Source organism: Pogona vitticeps, chromosome 3 (assembly GCF_051106095.1).
Source record: "Pogona vitticeps strain Pit_001003342236 chromosome 3, PviZW2.1, whole genome shotgun sequence".
Lineage (NCBI taxonomy): Eukaryota > Metazoa > Chordata > Lepidosauria > Squamata > Agamidae > Pogona > Pogona vitticeps.
Genome location: NC_135785.1, coordinates 111,886,634 through 111,910,136, shown reverse-complemented (window position 1 = coordinate 111,910,136; position 23,503 = coordinate 111,886,634). Strand labels below are relative to the sequence as shown.

Sequence of the window (23,503 nt, the reverse complement as noted above, 5' to 3'; positions counted from 1 at the left end):
CTGCATATGAAACCTGGGCTCTGCTACTACAATGTGATCTCTCGTCTTCTTCAAATAGCTGAAGTTACATAATGGATAAAATAGTATCTAGACTAGTCACCCATCACAAGGTAAATTTCTCAGATAAACAGAAAGGCTAACCCTTGTACAACAATTTTCCCAAATAAACAAGAGTCTCAAATGTACACAGAATTTACAAAAAGGTTAATGAATTTGGGACCTGAAGATGTAAACAGTTGCTTAATCTGGTTCTGAAACTGCTGGAACTTCTTGCTAGACTTGAAATTTTGCAAGGCCCTATTGCCTTCTTCAACCTTTTCTGCTCCATGGACTGACCAACTAACTCCATGATTCCATACTCCTAGTTCTGCAGCTTGAGTAATCCACCTTGAGCCTTCCCTTCTAATAGGCAGGGAAGGACACACAGATTCAGCACAATTAAATAACATACTTAAGTAAAAGCCAAGGTACTGAAATCCAGGGAAGATCCTTTGCTAATTCTGATACTAGCCTCCTTTGTTAATTCATTGGTGGAAATCCTGGTGATTTTTTAAACACATGCAAACAAAAGCATGAAAGTCACAATAGTTATTCCTGCTCACATGGTCAATTGCACAACTGACATCGGCTTCAGTGGGTTGCCACAACGTCAGCTTATACATGTATACAAAACAGATACGATTCTAGCAATTTTTCACTTGATGCTGATAGAAACATCAGGCTCAGGCAGACAGATGTGCCAGTGCAAATATCATTTAATTTTACCCAAAGTGCAGTGCCTGTAATGTGTGCCTCAATAATTCAGTTTCACATATGATCCAAGACAAAAAAGCAAACAAGAAACACTCACAAGGTGCATAAATGATGAACTGTAACAGAGGCTATACCATACTTGATATTGGACGTTAGGGAGAGTTAAAATGCTATTTACCTGTTTTTGAAGGTGAGCAGTTAACGTGCTCAATAGGGTATGATTCTGTCAAACTCAGCTATTCCTTAGCATGAGATGCAGTATGCTAAAATGGCAGTTCTTGGCTCACTGCTGAAGTGAGTCAGTGGGCAGAGTCAAAGTAATTAGCCCTTCAGCACACACTCAGTTCAGAATATGACCCCAGTTAAAAAAAATTACTTGTTGACAGACAGAATTGGCCTTCTGTCCATATTTTTAATGAGAAAAGACCAGCACAGAGACGGCAGATGCAAATTTCCATTCTGTATCATCCAGCAAGCCCTCTGTTTTCTCTCAGGCTTATTCCATGTTCATTTTTAGACAGCATTCCTTTTCAATGACTGCATCACAGAACAAAACAAGTACAACATAACTAAATGGAAGACCTGTAAAAGTGCACAACTCAATTGGCCACGCACCACGGCTCTTTCTCTCTCACACACAGAGAGAGTTTTTGTCTGCTTTTTCAAAACTACTCCTTACAACACAACCATCATCATTTCCTCTCACACAGCTTCTACATATGCCACCAAATTTGCAATAATCTTTCCTCATGGCTATGGGCTAAGCCATCACCACTTAGATTATTCCTTTGTCATATGCTTCTCTACTGCTGAAATAAAATGCTGAAGGTAAGGCTGCATTTTACATAGCTGGCTTCTATTGATCTCCACATGCCATTTGGCACCATTCAAGGTGTGCACAGCAGCTCAGCCTAGCTATTAGGCAGAAACTTACTTGCTAGCCTGCCTTCATTCTCCAACTGTCTTGCCATTTCCCAGCACATGTGTTCTACCTTTCCTTATCTTTAATCAACACAATGTGTTCGATATGGCGAACAGCTTCCATTATTGTCCTATCCCTGGTTCCTTTTATTTCTCCAGAATCCACTGTCCTCTGCCCATGTATCATTCATTTGAAAACTAGTTTTCTTTAAACAATTATTCTCACTTAATGTTTGGCATCACACTGTATAGCCTTATCTCTGTTTGATTAGTATACAGCAGCCACTGGTTCCCGAACTCAGACCTCTTGTGTTCTTCAAATACAACACACAGAAGCACTAGGTTTTGCAGGCTGAGCACACTCGCTGACCACACTTCAAGTACGAATCATTTTCATTTTCTCTTCGCAAAAACTATTATTTATTTCTTTTAAGAAATTTCTATTCTACCTAAAAAAAAAAACTCATTCAAAAGAGGAATTTACAAGAAAACTACACCCTAACAAGAGTAAAGAATAATTACAGAGAAACTAACTGTGGGATAAAAAATAAAATAAAAGCAGCAGCATTAAGTGATTGTGAAAGGATCCTTTTAATTTGTGGTGCTTCACATGCATAAGGGCCTTCACAGACATTCTTGCCTGGAATTTGAGACCCTGTCATGAGAGTGAGGTGAAAACATTACCTTGAAAGCCCTATTAGGGTTGTTATGTCAGTTTTGAGTTGACAGCACAGAACACATGTATGCACAACGACAACAAATTACTCAAATCTTACATGAGCACCAACAGGACTCTGGCCATTATTTCTTCTGATTATTTTAGTTTCTCATGTTTGATTCCCCACCTTCTGCACTTTCTGCTATTTTATTAATGTTTTAATGTAAGTTGCAACAGTATTTCTTTTACACTGTCCACAAGCTTCAGTTTCCCAGACTGAAACAGTACATCTAAATACTTTTCAAAAATACTTAAAATAAATTAATAATCTCCTGTTCCATTATTTATATTAATGCTATATCGCAAAAAGCAAGAAAGAAAAGAAAGCAAGAAAGATTTCTGCAACATTTGGAAATGAATGCAGAAGGAGGGAGATAATCTCTTTGCACCGACTTCCCCATTCTGTGAAAGGTTTCGGTTGTTACTGTCTTGTTTTCTTCCCTAACTTCAGCTGATTAGTTAAACTGTAAGAAGAAATCAGCTGGCTCTAGACTGTCATCTTGGATTGAGAAGAATTATTTCCTTCTGCAAGGATAAATGAAATTTATGGTGCAGATAAGATCGAAACCAGATTGTTTGAAGGTCAAAAAAATGTTATTAGGTGCGCTATTTTAGAAATCCTGGAAGACTCATATTGTTCCAATCATATCAACTGAAGATTTACAGGTCCTCCATCTTAAGCCAAAATTCATCTCTTAAGTATTTACTTCAGCTTCTTCTTTAAAAAAAAAGAGAGAGAGAGAGATTAGAGAGGCCAACATAATGAAATTAAAGGAACTGGCAATGTTAGCCAATCTCAGATTCATAGCTGAATGTCAGGGGCTCATAATACTTCCTTCGAAGAATTAGACCGTGGAACATTATTTCAAAATGCTAACAAAGCATTACTTTTTTTGTTATGTCTTAGTCACTGCAAACTGCTTTATGAAAATTGCATAGGGAACATCTTATTATATGACACATTTAAAAAACCTTATAATATAGTTGTCGTTTTGGAAGAGGTAGCTGAGTTAGTCTGTGCAAGTACATCAGGCAAAATCCAAAGAAACAAAACAAAACAAGATAGAAACATGCACTCTAAAGACTAACCATTATATTTTAATGTGAGTTTTCATGGACATGTCCACTTCATCAGAAATATGGAAACAGAATGCAATGTTAAGTGAAATATCAGTTTCATATTAAATATTGATTGGCTCTTTGATGTATATTGCCTTTACTTGCAGTAAATACAAAGGAAACCAAATCTCACCCAATTCCATAAATATAAATCAAGAAATATAATATAAAAAGACAATGAATCTAAAAATCAAGACGACAGCAATTGACAAAAAAAGATTACAAAATATAATGGTCAAAACAAGACCAACAATTATGAGGGGAGGATATCCTGGAACGACTTCCTGAAAAGGAAAGTTTTTCTGTTTCCTGAATATTAGGAGGGAAGGGGCCTGGCACAATTCTACAGGTAGACCACTTCATAAAGAGGTTTTACAACACCTGCACAGAATACTATGTTCCTGAGCAGGATTCACCTGGAAGGACATTCATATGCACAAAATCTGGCATTATCCTACATAGACCAATGGGCAAAACCCAAAAGAAAATATAAGGGGGAGCGTGTTATTTTCATCAGAAGCCAACAGATCTTACTGATCCTGGGTGAAGTCTAGGTGGGAAGTTCAGAATGGCAAGACTCAAAATATTACCAAGAACAAGAACACTTATCAAATACCTAGTTTCATGAAGGGTAAGAAGATTCAGAGGCCAAGGAGTCTACAAGGGTAGGTGGGAGGTATCCCAAATAAATATTTTATTTTGGGTTGGAAATGACTTCATCAGTCTCCAGATAACAATATACACATTTCAGCTAATTCTTTAATCAATCTGAGACTGGGAGTTGGGGGGGGGGCACAGTCAATTATTACTATAAGAAAAACCTTGCCATGAAAACACTATTATATTGGTCTGGACAGTGGGCTGGGTGGCTAGCTTCTACAAGTGCAACTGAAGTATGTGTTTAATCTTCATCTGCTCCAGACATCTCTGATTAGTCTTTGCTTAATAAAAGAACTGATCATCTTTTTTATTTTTGATTCACATAAAATACTTTTCCTCAGTTTGGTTTTCAATAACCCAAATTATTGGCTATTGCTTTTTCATGATCATTTTTGTATGTGTGTGTGTTTTATTTTGAAATGTGAACTATGTTGATTACAATTTCTGCAGAAAGGACATATATAAAAGATTGTCAATAATAATAAAAATACATACAAAATCAAAACCACTGTTTTGGAGTTTGAAAGAGGACACTCGGACAGAGATGAGTGACTGCTTAAGCAAACTAAATGAAGAGTGGAGCTGCATGAATGTTTACTCAGAAACAAGTTATACCGAATAAAATAGAACTCACTTCCAGAAAAGTATGATTATAGTCTATATATATTTGTTCAATGATCAGTAACATCTAATTATGGAGATAAAATTCACTGTTGCATTCTGGAAACATCATCTCCTTGCATCTCATTAACACTGAATAAGTATTCTGTTTAAATTTCAACAGTCTTACTACTATAAGTGAATATATCTACATACAGATATATAGAGAGAAATGTAGATGTAATCTTTCTGTTTGTAATCTGAATTTACAGCCAAGATGGTTGAAAGGGGTAAAAGAGAGTAATTTACTAGCAGTAACACTTCTGGTAGTTACTTTATCTTTTAAGTTTGTTTCAATATTACTATTAATCCTGCACTGCAACTTCATACAAAAGTATGACCAACCCTACAACTGACTGCTGATGCAGCATGGCTTGTATTTTCCATGGGTAATTACAGCTAAATAAGACCTAGCTTCCAGTTTTGGTGCTTTTCCACAGTACTATATTGTCAGAGCTCAGACAGTACATATTAATTTTTATTCCTGTTACTACTAATATATGCATTTTCCTATGTGTTCCTCCTAATTTATGCATGTATGCATTCTTCTCTTCATAGCTGCATTTTCATACATGTTTATGATGAGACTTTCATGACAAAATTTGGAGAAGTGTGAAAACTGAGGGGTAATTGCATTTTCATTAATTTGGAATGTGCAGATTAGGTTGATTTCTATTAAAATGCAAACCAAATGGATTTTTTCCCTAACCCTGATCTTTCTAGCCAGCCTGATTTCAACCATGAGAGATGAAATCCCCTAGAAGAACAACGAAAACACAGACAAAACACAATAGAACCTACCCAAGTTGGATTGCCAAGTCAGCAACAATGCATTCTATGGGATTTCACAACCTGAGACAATCTGTCAGGCCCTTGCAATGTCCCAGAAATGGGTCGGGTAAGGGAAGAGATGGGTGGAAGCCCAACCCACAAACAAGCTCCACTGCAAAGAGCCCTATGACCATCTGGGAATGGGTGACAAAAGGTGCCCAAGCTTTAACAACATTTGAGCTTTCAAACAAACACCAAGTTTTCTTCCTCTTCCAGCATTCTCTGCCCTGAGATTTGTCAACCTTTCTGGACACCTGGAAAAGTACAGGAAGTTCCTGTGCTGCTCACCAGGATCCTGAAACCTGCCAACACCCCCTCACACACAACTTCAGGCAATTCTGCTGTATCTTTGCATTGGTAATGACCGAGTTTTCCAATCACATCTGCTGCAGATATAAGGCAAAGCATTCTATTCCCCACAGCCCCAAAGGGTGCATAGCCTGTCTATGTACATTGAGCAGTTTCCTCTGTAGTTGGATCATAGCGCTATTTCATTTCTAAATTAATCTGTTTCTCATGACATGTTGCTCATATGTCTTTCAGTGCACACTAGTAACCCAGTGTACATCTGGAAATTACTGATTTAGTACATGAGAGCACAATTTCATGTGAACGAAATAGGATGTGGGTTTTCCCAAAGTACAAGTGCCTTTGCCAAAAACAATTGCCAAAATAAGTTCCATCCCCAACTAGATGTGTGACACAGCTAAGGGTGCCCCAAGGGATATAGCATGAAGAACAGCTAGCTCCATGTAAACCACACATCAAATTAAAACAATGACAACCCCAGTACAATCCTTGAGGTGGGGTCTTTCCTTTCTCTACATACATAGGCAAATAATGCAGGATGCAAAACTCTCTTGGCTGTTTATTTTTTGAAGAAAATTACATCCATTCCATTGGAACAAATATAAAGAACCTTTTAAAGACTTGCCCTTGCCATCCCTTCAGAATAAATCACAGACAGTGAATTGCAAATTCTGTTCAACATCCGCTGACTACATTGTATTCATTTTGTCAAGCAAGTAAATGAAATGTGACATATATTGATCTAGATGTCTCTGTATAACTATAATATTTATATCAAACACATATGTCTGAGTTTCTCACAAACCCCCGCACCCTGTCTTCCTTTTTTGCTTTCTAATCATGCATTCAACCACTGGCTGCCCACCATCTCAGTCCCTCTCTCTGGTACTTCTCTTTCTTTCTTTCTGAAAAGCTTGACAGAAACTGAAGATATCCTGTAGCCAGGACAAATCCAAATCTCTGTGTACACCACTGCTACCATCATTGTTCTAAAATAACTGGGATGGCATTCCTAGTAACCATTTTCCATTTGAAATCTATGACTCTTCATACAAAATAAATTTGTTTATGATACACTACAAAGACTTGTCATACAGTATTAGCCTTTTCTTGGTCTGGGTTTTCATAAACACACTTTATGTGGCGCTGCCTATGGAAGATGTCAAGAAACTTCAGTGGGTCCAAAATGTAGCAGACAAATTGCTAACTGGAGCTAGTCACAGGGATCCCGTAGCCACAGTGTTACAGCAGCTCCACTGGCTGCCAATCTGTTTCCAGTCAGGATTCCAGGCAGAAAGGTTGGTTCTTCTAAACTATAAAGCCTTAAACGGCATGATCCCAAGCTGTCTGAAGGATTGCATCTCTCTTTATGAACCTGCTCAAATGTTAAGATAATCAGGAGAGGCCTTTCTGTTAGTCCCACCACTTTCACAAGTGTGTTTGGTGGGGACATAGGACAGAAACGTCTCCGTTGCTTTGGACCTCCCCCCCCCCACAGGAGGCCTTATCTTCAAGCAAGCTTTTCCTTAGTGACTGGTTGTTTGAGTGAGTGAGTGAGTGAGTGAGTGAGTGAGTGAGTGAGTGAGTGAGTGAGTGAGTGAGTGAGTGAGTGAGTGAGTGAGTGAGTAAATTAATAAATCAACGTTAGGCAGTAGGGGCTAAAGGCTTGATTCAAGAGACAACGTAAAATCAGCCCTTCAACCACCTATGTTTTCACATGAAGAATTAGGTCAAAACATGTTTAGTTAGTACAGAAATAATAAATGCCTGCTTTAAGTAGTTGTAGAAGGTAATTCAGAAAGAAAGCATAGTAGACAACTGCAGTGAAGATGTGATTAAATATATATATACTAACTATATATATGGATTTTTCCCCCTAAGATGCCATGAGGGAAGAGGACAAACATAGCAGTCCACAATGATAAACCTGAATTAATCTTTGTTTATTACTGTGGGCTGGGCTATAATGTCTGTCCCTTTCTTTCCTCAGAATACATGAAGTCAGGTAACACAAATGCTTTCACATCTCATGCTAAGGAAGGACAGTTGTCCAACTCTTTCTCACAACATCTTCTGGACATACTTACTCGTGTGTTGTTTTTTACAGTATACCCAAGCAATTTGTGACTTACTAATCCACCCACAGTCCTTCACCCACAAGTAGTGGCCAACAATATTTCTTTTATAGTTCAGGACTGGTAAACATTTTGTTTGCTGAGGCCTTGAGAGACCATAACAGATTACTGGCAGAGGACTTGCCATTTAGGAGGAACATATTATGCTGGCCTATTCTACTGGAATAGTTAGAATGATCAACTAGTGCTTATTTATTTAAGACCTGCATGACTTGTTTGTATTTTATCTTCATTAGAAGAGTGATAAGCCACCTTTTAGCGTAAATTCTCACAAGGCATAATGAACAATAAAAGTAGTGATAAAATAACAGGGGAATTGAAATCAAAATTAAGTTAAAACCAAATACTACCTGGTAGACAAAAAGCACAGTAAAGTACTAATACTAACACAGGCCAGGTGAGTCTTTAGGGCCTACCTGAGAGTCTCTAATGATGTGGTTTAATGGATACCAAGTAAAACCTAATCTTACTGACACAGGTCCACTACCAAGATTTTATGCTTCTTGTCTACCAGTCTACTTGCTCTTAGAGGGAGGTTTACAAACAGGGCTTCTAGTGCTGATTTCTGAATGCAAGTAGATTGCTGTGAATATTCTGTTACTGACATCTGTAAAGAATTTCAAAAATGTAAGAACAAGGGAATTTGACAAGCACTAGATTGGCCACACTGCATGGCTGATGGGTATCCAGTCTGGTGAACTACAATGTCTGCAGGCTAGAAGTAGACCAAAGAAGAGAAAGAAAGGTGATGTGTCCATATATCCAGAAAGAGGCACAGATCACTCAAAGACCAGTGCAGTGAAGATAATTCCTAGTATGTATTAATCTTAAGTATATCTATCACAATGAACTATGGGATTTTTCAGTTTCTACAGCTTCAAAAATGTTCTACAGCACGTGCCCCCTCTTTTCTGTAGCCATTCCTGAAATTTCTCCCAGCATATGCACTGTGCATGCACTTCTTCTGTTTGCTTCTTTGTATTTCCTTCTGCTAATGTGCACACTTGTTCATTTTTTGATGATTTAACTGTATCAGAACATTCAAAATGGAAGACAAAAAAAGCATTTGAGTTTGTGTATCTCATCTGTGGAAGACACTTCCTGGGAAGCCAGGTTGTCACCCTTTCTCTTGTCCTGCCACTATCAGGCAAAGATCTCCCTTTCATTGACTTGGACAAGTGCAGCCCATGAAGAAGAACACAATAAATGAATATGACTTGCTAATTCCTGGGATGGAAGGGTTAATGCCAGCTAGGATCCTCAGACCTCTAGCATGGGGATCACTTACCAAGAACAATAAAAATTGATTAAATTAAGCTGGAAAAATGAGGAAGTGCAAAGACAACTGTTGTTATATCATTGCAATATAACTTTTTTTCTTCCCCTAAAATGTTTTCCTCTGCTAAAGTGTTTTCACTGAGTAGAGACATCCATCAAAGGAAATGCTCCTTTCCCAGTTCAATCGTACACCAAATCTTGGTTAAATTCCTACTTTTGGGGGAGGGGTGTTGGAAAAAGGCCCCAGATTCATTTCCATATTTACAAAATACTGATGTTAGTTCTACAGTCTGTGTTTCACATAACCAACTGGGTGTGACTGGGAGGGATGTCAAGTGGTGGCAAGAACCTCCATACCCATTTATGTTCTGCTCCCCCAACTTTCAGTCAGCAAGTTGTGTATTTCATTAGTTAAATCTTCACTCTTGTAGACTCTTTGTTCCTAAGCCCAGCATATATCACTCTCAGACATATGTATACTGTCTGTACTTCAAGCATCTTGCTTCTGTGTGAGGCTTATTATAATAATATAATGCTGTATTTTTCCATGTATAAGACACTACTTTTTCCTAAAATCATTACACTAAAAATTGAGGGGCGTCTTATACACAGAAGTAAACTGAGAACATGGAGAGAACAAAACTGCCCATACCTTGCCTCTGTAAACAGGCTTCCTTCAATCACAAGGCTTAGCTTCCTACATCCAGGAGACTTAGCTTCTTCCAATCACAAGCCTTATGGAACTGACATCAGTTGATGCCAAACAAACCAATGGGAATACACCTCGTTGGAGGTGGAGCCTGTACACAGTGCTCAGATGCAACAGGGATTCATAATGTCTGAGTGTTCTGAGCACAGAGACTGAAGACTCAAAGCTAAGTTTTCTTAATTTGGGGGGTTAGAAAAATGGGGGGGCATCTTATAAATTGGGGCATCTTATTAACAGAAAAATACGGTAATGACCTTTGAACTACAGAGCTGAAAGCGACCCTAATGGATCATCGAGTCCAGCCCCTTTCAAGGAGGCACAGTGGGGAACTGAACTCCCAATCTCTGTCTCCGCAGCAAGAGACCTAAGCCACCCAGCTATCCAGCAGTTCTAGATGAACCGGTGGAACGTAGATCTTTAGTTATGAGAAACACAGACCAACACAAAAGAAGGAAAATATTAATAGGTGTGAACATGCAATTAGTAGGGCTTGAGTGTTGCAGATATACAGGGCACCAAAGAAGGAAACCACATTTTTAGCACTAGCAATTTAGAAATAAATCAGACTAGAGGTTACTGCTCTAATCCTTTGAAACCCCTATGTGTCTTGTAGTTCTAGAGTAACATTTATAAATCAAAAGACACCCTGCTATTATTAAACAATCAATGTTTGTACCATTCTCATTTTACTGTTTCTTTGCTACATAAATAGTTTTCCATAATAATTTCAAGCACTCAATGAATTAAAAGGTATTTTTGCATGCTTTTTCTGAGGCCCAATTTGCAATATAGGTTTGAAGTTTATCTAACTAAGCTTCTTGTTTATGATGGGCATTCTTTTTTAAGGCTACAAGTTTTTTATCGGTTTAACTAGTAGATCAATTCAATAAAATACCGATTGATTAAATAGTTAAGGATGAATTTTCAACCTTCCACTGAAAGGAATGGGTATATGTCCATCAAAAAGCCTTGGTCAGAGCTTCGGTCACTCTGATGGTTAAGCCTTGATGGGAAAGAGACGGAAGTATAGCTTTGTTAGTTCTCCTTGATCTCTCAACTGTTTTTAATACATTTTCAGCCATGGCCTCCAGTCAGAACATCTCTGAGCCGAGGGGTCATGATGGCTCAGTGGCTCCACTCATGCCTGCAGGACTGGTTTCAGAAAGCAGCATTGGGGGATTGCTGCTCAACCATATAGTGTTTAAGCATTGCTTCTATATTCTCCCTGACTAAATCCAGGGATTTGATGATATAAATTAATGACGCCTAATACTATTTCTTTTTGTAAGAAGACTCAGGCAATGTTGCAAAGGAGCAAGCATACTGGTTGGAGAGTGATACCAAATTCAACATTGTCCCTTGAAGCTCAGGCTTGAAGCACCTTTTACCATCTTTGTCTGGTTGGACAGATGCAGCCTTTCCTGGAGGGACACAGGGTGGTTATAGTGATTCATCTACTACTAGTAAGCTCTAAATTGTGTCACTGTAATACACTATACAGTCGTGCCCCACTTTACGATTGCCCCACATTATGACAAAACCGCATTACAACAAAGTTTTTGCAATCGCTTTTGCGATCGCAAAACGATGGTCTGAATAGGCTTTTTTCACTTTGCAATGATCGGTTTCCTGCTTCGGGAACCGATTCTTCGCAAAACGACGATTTCCCTACAGCTGATCGGTGGTTTCAAAATGGCCGCCGGGTAAATAAAATGGCTCCCCGCTGTTTTCTGGGACAGATTCCTTGCAAAACAACCACCGAAAATGGCCTGCCTATGGAGTATCTTCGCTGGATGGTGAGTTTTTAGCCCACTGGAATGCATTAAACGGGTTTTAATGTGTGTCAATGGGTTCTATACAAAACTGCACTTGAGAACACTATGGGAGCTTGAATTCTTACAAATTTCAGGGGTATCTGCAACATTTTCCAATTCTGGCCAATTTGTCTGAGAGGAACCATGTTGGTCACTGAGGCCACTGCAGGGGGCTGATGTTTAGCTTTAAAGCCTTCAATAGCTGGGCTCTGACATATCTGAAGGAATTCCTCCTTTCATATTAACCCATGCTTTAAGATCATCAGAGGGGCACTCTGATTTCTACAACAGAAATGCATTTGTTATTTACAAAACACAGCACCTTCTCTGTGATGGTGCCTTGTTTACAGAAGGTCCTCTTGACAGTCACTTGGTGTCTTAGTCATAATCTTTACAGTGTCAAGTTAAAAGTTTTTAATTTAAATTACATTCTTATTATAGTAGGCTTCTTAAATTTTATTACTCTACACATTTCCTCTCTAGTATGGAAAGTAGGGTCCACGCATTTTGAAAATAAATTTTAAAATGCCTCTTTAAAAACTGGATTGTAATGATTAATACAGTATAAAAAAGAAGTATATTACCTTCTTACAATGAGCAGTATGTTTTCCTTGTGAAATTCTCTGTTACACTATTTATTCTTCAATGGCCAAAATCCTGTTGCTTCCTCTAGTAAATAGTTCTAGAATTGATCCACCGAATCAGTGGGGATTTTTTGAGACAATTCCTCTATAAGTTCCACTGATCCAAATGGGCCTATCCTAACTGTGACTTAAGTCATCCTTGTCTGTACATGAGGACAGAAATCCTTCAAAAACAAAATGAAACCAACAATAAACCCAGGATTTCAGCTCAATGCTATTTGGAAGAGGGATGGGGGAAGGTGTCAATTCATGTTATTCCTATTTAGCTTTTCTATGTGCTTTCTTGTTGATCAAAGACACTGAAGGACCAGTGTTATAAATAATTAAATGAGCCAAGGAACTAGGTACACGTGCCAGAAGAATAATTATTGTTCTTTAACTACCACATGACTGACCTGTGCTCATAGCTGCTCTAGTGCTATAATGTGATCACAGCAAAGGCTCTTTAAAAAACCTTTGTCCCGCCCCCATTTAATCTTGGATCTATCTAATATCAAGCCTTTCAAGTCTGCTGAGACACCTCTCCCTTTCAAATACCTATGCACTGCACTCCAAAAAAAGAATCTGATATTGTGCTCTTGGCCTTAAGGAATTTGGTTATTTTGACAAATGACGGGGAATGTCCATCCATTGTATTTCATATGGACTAGGCAACAGGGTATGACTGACATGTTGTGCAAAGCTATGCCTGCCCCCCGAACGAATGTTTAAAAGGTGTTTGAAAATATTACTTTTCAAGAGGCCTTTCAATGTAATCCTGCCTAATTTTTCAATATGCCTCATGTTCTGCATTTAAGCTGCAGATTACACCTCTGAGGTTTTTGTTATTTTTCATCATCATATTTATATTTATTTATTTATTTAAAATATTTTCATCCTGCCTTTCTCCTTAAAAAGAAACCAAGGTGGTTCATCTTAGAACTGCAGAGCTGGAAGGGACGCAATGGAATATCTAGTCCAGCCCCTGTGAAGGAGGCCCAGTGGTGCAAATTGAACTCTCAGCCTCTGACTCTGCCACTGAGCTAATCTAGCACTTTGGTGTTATTTTATTTTAATTGTATTGATTTCTGTGTCTTTTATCATTGTCAACCTCCCAGAATAGTGCATTGCACTAATAAATAAATAAATAAATAAATAAATAAATAAATAAATAAATAAATAAATAAATAAATAAATAAATAAATAAATAAATAAATAAATAAACTAACTAACTAACTAACTAACTAACTAACTAACTAACTAACTTTGTGTAAACAGGCACATTATATCAGCTCTAGATTTTTGGCAGAAAACCTTATATTTTTGCATTGTAATGGGATGGGGAACGAAGAAAATAAATGAAAGGGAGGAAGAAGTTCATTTTGAAAATATAAGAAAGCAGAGTAAAAATCTACCACCTGCTTACTTTCAGGAAGCTGCATACAGCCTTAGTATGGACATGTATTAGTGATCTGAGATTGATACACAGAAAACAATAGATTTTTTTAAAAAAATTGTTAACTAACCCATTCCCACATCCCCACTTTTTTTTTCTTTTCCTTCCATGACTACCCAAACCATTGGGTGGTAGGAGCACTGCCTTCTACAATATATTTGTCTTGTGCTTTTATTTTATACTCTTAATAAGTTAAAAAGAAGTTTTCATTTCATTGTTTATTTATGTCTCAAGTGGCATGCAACACTGGTCATTATTTAATTAATGCCACAGGCTCTCATTAAAAGACCTGACTTTCCTTTTAACCAGAATGCCTTTGATTCAGTATCCTCCAAAAACTCACAAATGAGAAAAAACTATATTCATGTCGTTTGTCCACCACCTGAATATTCTGATTGAAATCATGAACTATATGGATGCACTTCTTTCTCATCTTTTCTGGCCTTTCTCTGGAAACATCTAGAAAAAGACTACAGGGAGCTATTAAACTTCCAGGGGAAGGTGTAAGGGTCTATAGCAATTCTGCTGCTTTCTCAGGATTGATACCATAGTAGAGAACTACAGGGAGCCAAGTACAGATTATCTACACATCACGTCTTTGTATTCTGGTTGTTTCCTGCGGTTACTCAGGAGCTCAATATTTGTTCAAGAATATGTTATTTTAACTTTATAAAAATTCAAATGTCAGATGAAGAGAAGGGCTGGCCCTATCCTTCCATTTTACAGTTTTCTGATTCTCAAGGAGACACTGACAATAGTCCATGGGAGTCCACATTCAGTTTCCTGGGGCAGATGAGGAGCCTCTACATAGCATAACACAAAAAAAGGACCACTTCTTGTGGTGCAAAGAATATTATGATCTCTTCCAAGCCATTCTTATTATCTGCTGGTTTAATTTTTTTTGAAATTTGTTCTATATGGCTGGTTAAATAAGTCTGCACTTGTGTGTTTCAATTCTGTACTCTGTACGCTGCACCAAGGGACAATTTTCAACATTCTGTGGGGCTTTTTCCTAGGAAAAGTGTCAGATGAATGCAGCTATCTAACAATGCAAATTTACTGAGAAAGAAATCTCACTGTGCTCTCACTCCTCTGTAATATATATAAACAAATAAATAAATTGATCAGGAGGGCTACAGATCCTGTTATATATACAGATTCTGTATATAACAAATAAATAAGCCTATAAAGAGGAATAAGAGCACAGTGGGATTTCTTTCTCAGTAAATTTGCATTGTTAGATAGCTGCATTCATCTGACACTTTTCCTAGGAGAAAGCCCCACAGAATATTATATATATAATTATATATATTATATATAAACAAATAAATAAATTGATCAGGAGGGCTACAGATTCTGTTACTTTACCCGAGGGTAACTGTGGTAACTTCTCTCTGAAATGTTATGTCCAGGAGCCTCTAGGTGGCAACATCTTCTGCAGGTGGTGAGGGCAACTTTGATATACATAAGTATTTTCTTTGGCAGTGTCCATGATCAAGCTCTCCTTTACTTAGTTTTGGCTACATTGTTTTTAAATCTTGATTTTATTTGGTGTTCTGTTTTAATTATATTATTTAGTCATTTGGCCCAATCCAACTTGCAATCCCAATTAAAGAAGACATGCTGAATCAAAAGAATTTACATAAATGGTGACTCATAGGTCACTATTGGCTGAAATCCTATTAGTTAAGCTTACTGGTGGCAACTTCCAGCAGCAAATTGTTGCAAGTTAAGAAGCTAGCATAGACTTTTATTACATCATATACCCAGTGTGTGACTCAGTGTGTGATAGGAAATGCCCATGTTGACTCTTTACCTTGGGGCAATCAACTGATAACAGTTATGCCAGCAGTGTTATGCTAGCAGAAATATATAAGTGGATTTCAGCCTATGGTTCTACTCTAGTTGGAACTACAAACTGGACTTAGGCCTTAGTCTTTCTTTATTTTTTATTTTTTTCATATACATTGGCTTGATACTATGTTTACAGAAAAGGAGCTAATGTACAAGATCAAAAATAGATGCATACATGTATACAGTACTGTAGTAGTCACACAGCACTTTTTTCTAAGTCTCCAATCACCTTAAATGTGATTGTCCTGGCTATCAACCAAGCTTTAATGTAAGCTAGTACTATTTCCCCCATTTTACAAATCAAAGCAGTAGAGTTGAGAGAGCAACTTATTTAACACCACATCATGAGCTCACAACTGAACAAAGGTAAAATCATTAAATACACCGTATCAAACTGGAACTTCTCCTACAGTTGGAGAGCTTCAGAGATTTTTTTTTAAAATTTAAAATGATAGATTACAGGGAAGAAAAGTGGTTTAGGATATAATTTGAGCTCCAATAAATATTAGGGACTGATATTGCACATTTTTGTGTGAGTTCTGCCTCTGAATGAGAAGAAATCAAGAGACAATTTCCCATGGCTTAAGATAAAAGAGGGAGAAAATCCAGCTATTTCATGTTTCTGACTCAGATCATAATGTCTAATTGATCCAAGGTGTTCTTTCAGTTTAAATTATCTGTTTGTCTATCTGTTTACTCTGTCTGTCTCTTTGTGGCTCTTTTTAATGTCTGGGAAATGGAACTATCAAGTCACAGGCTTCCTTCTGGAAGGAATCTCTAACAAATTATTCTTCATGATATGTTGATGAGTTGGTAATGCATGTTTTATAAACTAAAGTAATCTGAAGGAATCTCCAAGATGCAGAGCAGATCACGAGGAAAGAGAAATTAGGCGTCTTTATAAGCTTCATTCAGCACACAACTGAAGCTTGCTTAAAATAAAAGGCTTTTAGACATATGCCTGAAGTTGAAGGTCTTAGGATAAAAAGCAAGTAATACTGAGTGCTTTTAGAGCACTTCCTAGTAATCTGTCACTATTATTCCTGAGTTGTGAGAATGTTGTGGTTGCATGACCAATAATTATGACCATTCAGTGGGGAAAAATTGTTGTGTAAAGCAATGCCAGTGTAAACTGGAGTTGGCACCAGAAATAATTTATTTAAGTGAATTGAAATGTTATCTTCCCCTCCTTTTATGCTCCAAGGCTGTTTAGGGTTCCCTTTGGCCTGGGAGAGCCTTTAATAGTTTTTTTTTAAAAAAACATTGCCACTGGTGGCCTTGATCCCGGCAGCAGCAATGCAACAGTGACTTTTTATTGTTAAAACTTCTCCCTATCCAGAGACTCCCCAAGGCTCTCCCAGGGCAAAAGGGAGCCTCAGGGAGCCTTGGAACCTGATAGGTGCACATGTAAAGGGGGGGGGGGGAGCTTTCAAGTCATGTAAATTCAATGTTTTTGGCACCAGATCTAATATGCAACAGGATTTCCCCCAAAAGTTTTACTTTGCCTAGCTGCTACTTTAGTTATAAAGGTAAAGGTAAAGGTTCCCCTTGACAATTTTTGTCCAGTCGTGCTCGACTCTAGGGGGTGGTGCTCATCCCCGTTTCCAAGCCATAGAGCCAGCGTTTTGTCCTAAGACAATCTTCCGTGGTCATATGGTGGCGACTTAGACACGGAACGCTGTTACCTTCCCACTGAGGTGGTCCCTATTTATCTACTTGCATTTGCATGCTTTCGAACCGCTAGGTTGGCGGGAGCTGGGACAAGTGACGGGCGCTCACTCCGTCACGTGGATTCGATCTTACGACTGCTTGGTCTTCTGACCCTGCAGCACAGGCTTCTGCGGTTTAGCCCACAGCGCCACCACGTCCCATAACTTTAAAGCATAACTTTAGTTATGCTTGGTGTGAAATGGTGATTAGGAGAGGGGCAGCAGAAAAGACCAAAGGGAGCAGTAGGCCTCAAGCTAGCTGCTCTATGAGGGGAAGGCAGACTGGTCAATTTCAACCAATGATCTTCCTAAAGGCAAGAAGACTTAGTATGGTTTATTCTGAAATTCCACTCAAAATAATTTACTCAAGAATGAACTTAAAAGATATTCCCGAGTGGGCTGTTTTAACTGTGTACAGAATTAACAAACGGACAACAGAATGGAAGTGGAATGATACTGAAGTGGTTTATACATTTGTCTCAGAAGTCACACACATATTTAGGCTCTAGATTGTTCCTTATGCGGTTGCTCCAAGAAATGTGGAGGGACACTGCCATTCTTTAGTCATTAGGGCACTGGATTTAGAGGTGTCTGGCTTGGGCCAGCTACTCCCTGTCTCTTTTCTGCTCCAGTGGGAGAGTGACACTCATGTTCCTGACTGGTATGTCTTCAGATCTTTTCTATCCATGAGAAGCTGTGTAGCAAAGGAAGAATCAGTTGTAGAGAGGAGCAAAAGAGTACGGAACCCATTTTTAAAGAGCTGTCTGTATGGTGCTGACCACAGGAAAAATATTGTCAACATTAGAGATGTACATATCTATGCAATCTGCACCCATCAGCTTTCTCTGCTTTCCCACTTCCACTTCTGGTTCCTGACTGTCTGGCTGTTCCATCAGCACAGCAAATAAATGCACAGATTCAGAAAAGGTATCCTTTCCCCCACATATTTCTTCAAGTCGCAGGAATTGCTTGGGTGCATTACTCTTCTGATCCCATTATCACTGATGTTTTCCCTTCTTATACTTTCTAAGAGTCCATGCTTGGGGCTGTTCCACTTTATCTTCAAAACAGCAATGCTGTAGGGAAGGTTAGGTGGAAAGACCATGATCTCCACACAACCATTCAGTAATCTAAGTATGTGAGGAGGGATTTCAACCTCGATTGCCCAACGTTTTTACTCTCAGGACTACAGAAAGTATGACGCGTCAAAGCAAACAAAACCCTCAGTGCCAAACACTCTATGAGATTCTCCCTGCTTCCCAATAGATGAAAACATGAGGTCACTATATGTTTTTAAAGATGTAGCAAAACTCTCAATAATTTTCTTGTCCTTGAGAAAAAAATGGTGCCTCAATACACGGAAACACTAATCTAAAAAAAAAAAGTGCAATAGATCCAAGATTTTTCGCACTCACATGCACCTCTTCCTGCCTTTTTTTTATCAGCAATGTTTTATACAAAGAAATTGCACTTTATCTTAAACTTTGTACTTTGTACCAAAAAAAAAAGGCTTTCTGTACAAAACATAAGTTTCTTTCTTTTTAGGACATAAACAATGTTTTCCTGGCAAAGTGTAAGAGTTCTGCACACAAAAAATATATATCTTTTTCTTACAATGGCTCCACTCCAGCTGGCATCAAGCATAGCTTCACAAACTGGGATTTGCAATCCCCGCACAATCTGCAATGTATTTGTCAGCTAAAAGAAGGTACATGAACCTGTAACTTAACTGGGGTCTTGTTTCACAGCTCTGTGAAATACTGGTAGAAATGACCATAAATCCCACATTTGTTATAGGAAGCTGAAAAGTAAAATTTCACCAAATGTAGCTATGTTTTTTAAACAAAGCTGCTTGTATACCTCTATTAAAATCAAACACACCACAGTTCAAACTCATCCAAGGAAGTATATAGTCTCTGACTATGTCCACTGAGGAACAGCCTTACATGAGGACCTCTTTATGTTTCCATCTAGTATCTGTGAATGACAGAGTGTATCCTGTCCTCCTCCTCCTCCTTAACTGCTTATACCTGCACAGCAAGGCAGGTAAAATTAAAAATCTGGAGAGGAATAGAAAAACAATAGATAGCCTTGGGAAAACTTATTATCTCTTATCCCCTCAGGATCCATAGTAAGAAACAAATTCTCTTGACACAAAGAAAATATTAAGATATCAACAGCCAGAAGTCCCATCTTTCTCTCTTTGTCTTTGAAAATATCAAATCCTAAATTAGCACACTTGGCCATTTTCCACGTTTTAAGCTTTTCATAACTGACTTGGTTTATTTTCCCATTTAGTAAGAAATAGTAACTAAAGAATAATTTATTATTACATATGAAATATTTTTAGAGCGAGCAAAGCATTCCCCATAGCAGAGGGCCCCATTTCTTAGCAGAACTGTTCTAAAACAGACCCCTATCATTAACCCAGTGCTGCAGATAAGAATGAGTTTTGAATGGGAGATAGCAGGTTGTCTAAGGTAACCTGGTGAGTTCATAGTTGGAGCAAACTTGGAAGAAGGGATGCACATGCTCATATTCAGACTTTCAGCCACTGCAAAAACAAAAAACAAAAACAAAAAACACCTAGTTCTGTACTCAAAGATCACAATGGGGATGAGCAGAGATATATCTCTAAGGCAGGTGAACACAACATGTGTCCCCCCCCCCAAGCTGAATGCAGCCCACCAGCTTTATATCATGACCTATACAAAGTTCCTGTCACTTTCCATCTTTGCTATCTGCCTCAGATGGGGAAAACCAAACAAAAACGGGAGGAAAGCTCACCCACACTCAGCAAATCATAATTGAAGCAGTAACTGGCTAGGTCAGCAACAAGCAGAGTAGCCAGGACAGAGCTCCCCTTGCAGGACATATCAACTTGCCACAAATTACGCATTCGGGTTTCCTGCATTTTGGGAAACTGCAGGATCAGCACACTTGTAGTGCAAAGGATGAGCCTCACCTTGGGAAAACTACCTTCATGATCATGGTATCTCCCCTGCCAGGTAATTATATATAAGTATGATGGGTGACTTTAATGCCCATTTGGGCCCAAACTGGGAATCATTCCAACAAACTACACACCTCAGTTTGGAAGAATTCCCACAAATGAAAGAGAGACAGTCTAAGGATTGCACTACAAGTATTCAAGTGAAGCTTTTTATACAAATGATTTTGCAGGTTGATCTTGACATTTTGAATGGCTCCAGGAAGGAAGACCAAATAGGGGAGTTCACTTTCATCAGTCACATGGATGCCAGTGTAGTTGATTACACTGCAATCTCCTCGTCCATGGTTAAATTAATTATCTCCTTCAGAGTAGACTGCTATCCAACCGCTCATCAGCCTTTAATTCTGCAAATGGATTACCCAGAGAAAATTCAGAAGAGAGCAGGAAATTTTGAGCCTCAAACACACAACAATCTGCTTTTCACTGTAATTGGTCAAAAATGAATTTTAAGGATTTGGAATGTTGATGGGAATATGACAACATGTATGTTTTGAGGGCTTCCTTGGTCTCCTCAAAGGACACCAAAGTAACATTAGATTGCTATGTTCAGATTATAAAAGAATTCCAACCTTTTCTCTTCCGAGAACCAGACCAAGGTATTCTGGGAGTAGGGTGGGCAATCCCGTGTGGTGGTGATGATGATGATTGTAGGCAATTTAAAAAGAAAAACTGAAAGACAACATAATTTCTGAAAGAAAAATGATGTAGTCCCTTTACCACAGCAGTATTTGAAGCTACGGAAACAGTATAAAAATTAATTTGAGAAAAGATGTTTGTGTGTACTATGCAGCAAGGGGTCTAAATTTTGGCATTTTATTGGAGCCACAAGGCATACCAATGAACCCTGTACTGACCTATTGCCACACATGAATGGGAGCCACACTATCACTCCCTGCTTTTTGATAAGAGGGTCTGTACATCTTTGTAAGTGGATGTCCCAGTCACTTGTAATGAGGTAGTAATGGTGATTTAAAAAACTAAAAAAGCATAAGGCCCCAAGAAGGAATGGAATCCCACCTGACTTCCTACTTGATTAATTAATCACACTGGGGGATCCTGATGCGAGGTGTCTTATTTCCCTCTATAGACAAACCTGGTACATTCCCTTCAGAATGGGCTGAAGCCTTTGTAGTACCTATCTATAAGAAAGGTATTCTATCAGAGCTTGCAGGACATATTGAATTGCAGGGATGCCTTCTTCTGAACTCATGGAGGTGCAGGAACCCTGTTCTTTTTGAGATCTAGATTTGGTCACCCCAGTGAAATATTCTGCAGGTCCAACACATTCTGCCTTTATACAGCACCATCTATGCACGGTTCAGGTGGAAGAAAATCTCACCTTGGAAGTACACATTACAGCTTCATGCTTCATGAAACCAAACTATACTTACATCCTGGACTGGCTGGCCTTGGTTTTGAGAGCCTGCTCTTCATGAAAATGCACAAATGTGTGCGCACGTGCACACACACACAAACATGTGTACACACACAAAAGCTTTACTTAAATAATATGTCTAAAGAAAGGAGTTAAATGCATGTTTCTTTCTGGGAAAAGGAAATACACTATTTTGAAACACTGAATAACATCTTTCAACAAATTTTAGTGGCTCCAGTTTTTTTTCTTTTTGCAAATGCATTTAATTTTATCTGGAAACTTTTTGACATTAGAAATTGCAGAAATGTACTTTCTCATTATGTTTGCTGCCAGAATCTGTTCTGAGCTGCTCAGCTAAAAACTGTGTACTGCTAATTATTACCACATGCCTCCTATTCTAAGCAATGGGAAACTTATTGGTTCTGACAGCCCATTCTCTCAATGCTGAATTCCAAAGGAAAACTCAAATTTTTGGCCAAACATAACATTTCATCAATCTTGTTCTACTGACTGCAAAACCAATATCAAACACAGGATTGCTAATGGCTTTTTACTGTGCCATTCCCAAGCTTATGTGCTCTGATGAAAGATGTATGTGAGCAAAGGCTTCTCCAAAGTATTTAGAAATTAGCTTTTTGAACCAGGAAACAATGCATAAAGTTAAACTGAACAGTCTGTGCTGATGAAAGAGTTCAGCTTCAGTCAACATAATATACAGTCAAACAGAGACAGATGAATGAAGACAAAGAGCATATTTTTAAAAGAAAGCAAAAATTCCCAAAGATAAAATAAAATTAAGAAAGCCCCAAAGCTAGCAGCGAAGCCTTTAAGCTAGTTGGTGAAGTCACTAGAATGTGGGAATTTAAATATCTAAGTTTAGAGACAACAGAGCAATGCTGGGTACCAGTGACAAAACAGATCCTCTTTAGCCTTGCTTTCTTGACATATTTTAATGGGGGCAAAATATCACGGGATGGACCATCTATAATACTGTACTTCATTCAGTGTTCATACGATGCTATACACGTTTTCTAGCACATTCTGCAGAACATGTATATTTGCTCTTGGTTGCAGCAGACTGATGTTGGATCAAATCAACTATTTTTTAAAATGTTTTTGAAGCCATTTTGAACTTCAGCAGCAAAAAGTGTTCATGTTTGTATTCTAATTTCTGAATTTTGATTAGCAAAATTTGATTTTGATTTGATTTTTGTTATAACTCCCTTTCTGGCATTAGAATTTGACCATTTTTAAATGGGTTGGATTTATTTCATCACATTGGTTTTAGCAGTTCGAGGAAACAAAAACTGTAGCACTACTTAAGTGAAATGTTAGGTGTCTGAAAAAGTACACTTAAACATCCTGGAATGCTACTGGAAGGAAATATTTATTTGGAACTAGCAAGGGTCGTTCCATTGGAGTTCCAAAGCAACCTGTCAGTTGAGGGGGTGAGGGAAGATGGATATAATAACAGCACACCACTTCAAAAAGGGACATAGAGCTGATGACTAAAAAAACCAACAACAACAACCAGCCAACGATGAAGCATTGTTCATGGGTTGAGAC

The 23,503-nt window shown here is 38.3% G+C and overlaps 1 protein-coding gene and 1 non-coding gene across 34 annotated transcripts in view; both read right to left on the bottom strand.

The window, feature by feature from the left end:
• The window catches only part of KCNMA1 (potassium calcium-activated channel subfamily M alpha 1), a 668,230-nt gene that overhangs the window by 218,356 nt on the left and 426,371 nt on the right, over positions 1-23,503 (bottom strand). The window lies entirely within an intron of this gene.
• On the bottom strand, positions 20,402-20,565 carry LOC140706198 (U1 spliceosomal RNA). Its single transcript, XR_012085874.2, has one exon. It is a non-coding gene; the product is annotated as a U1 spliceosomal RNA (small nuclear RNA).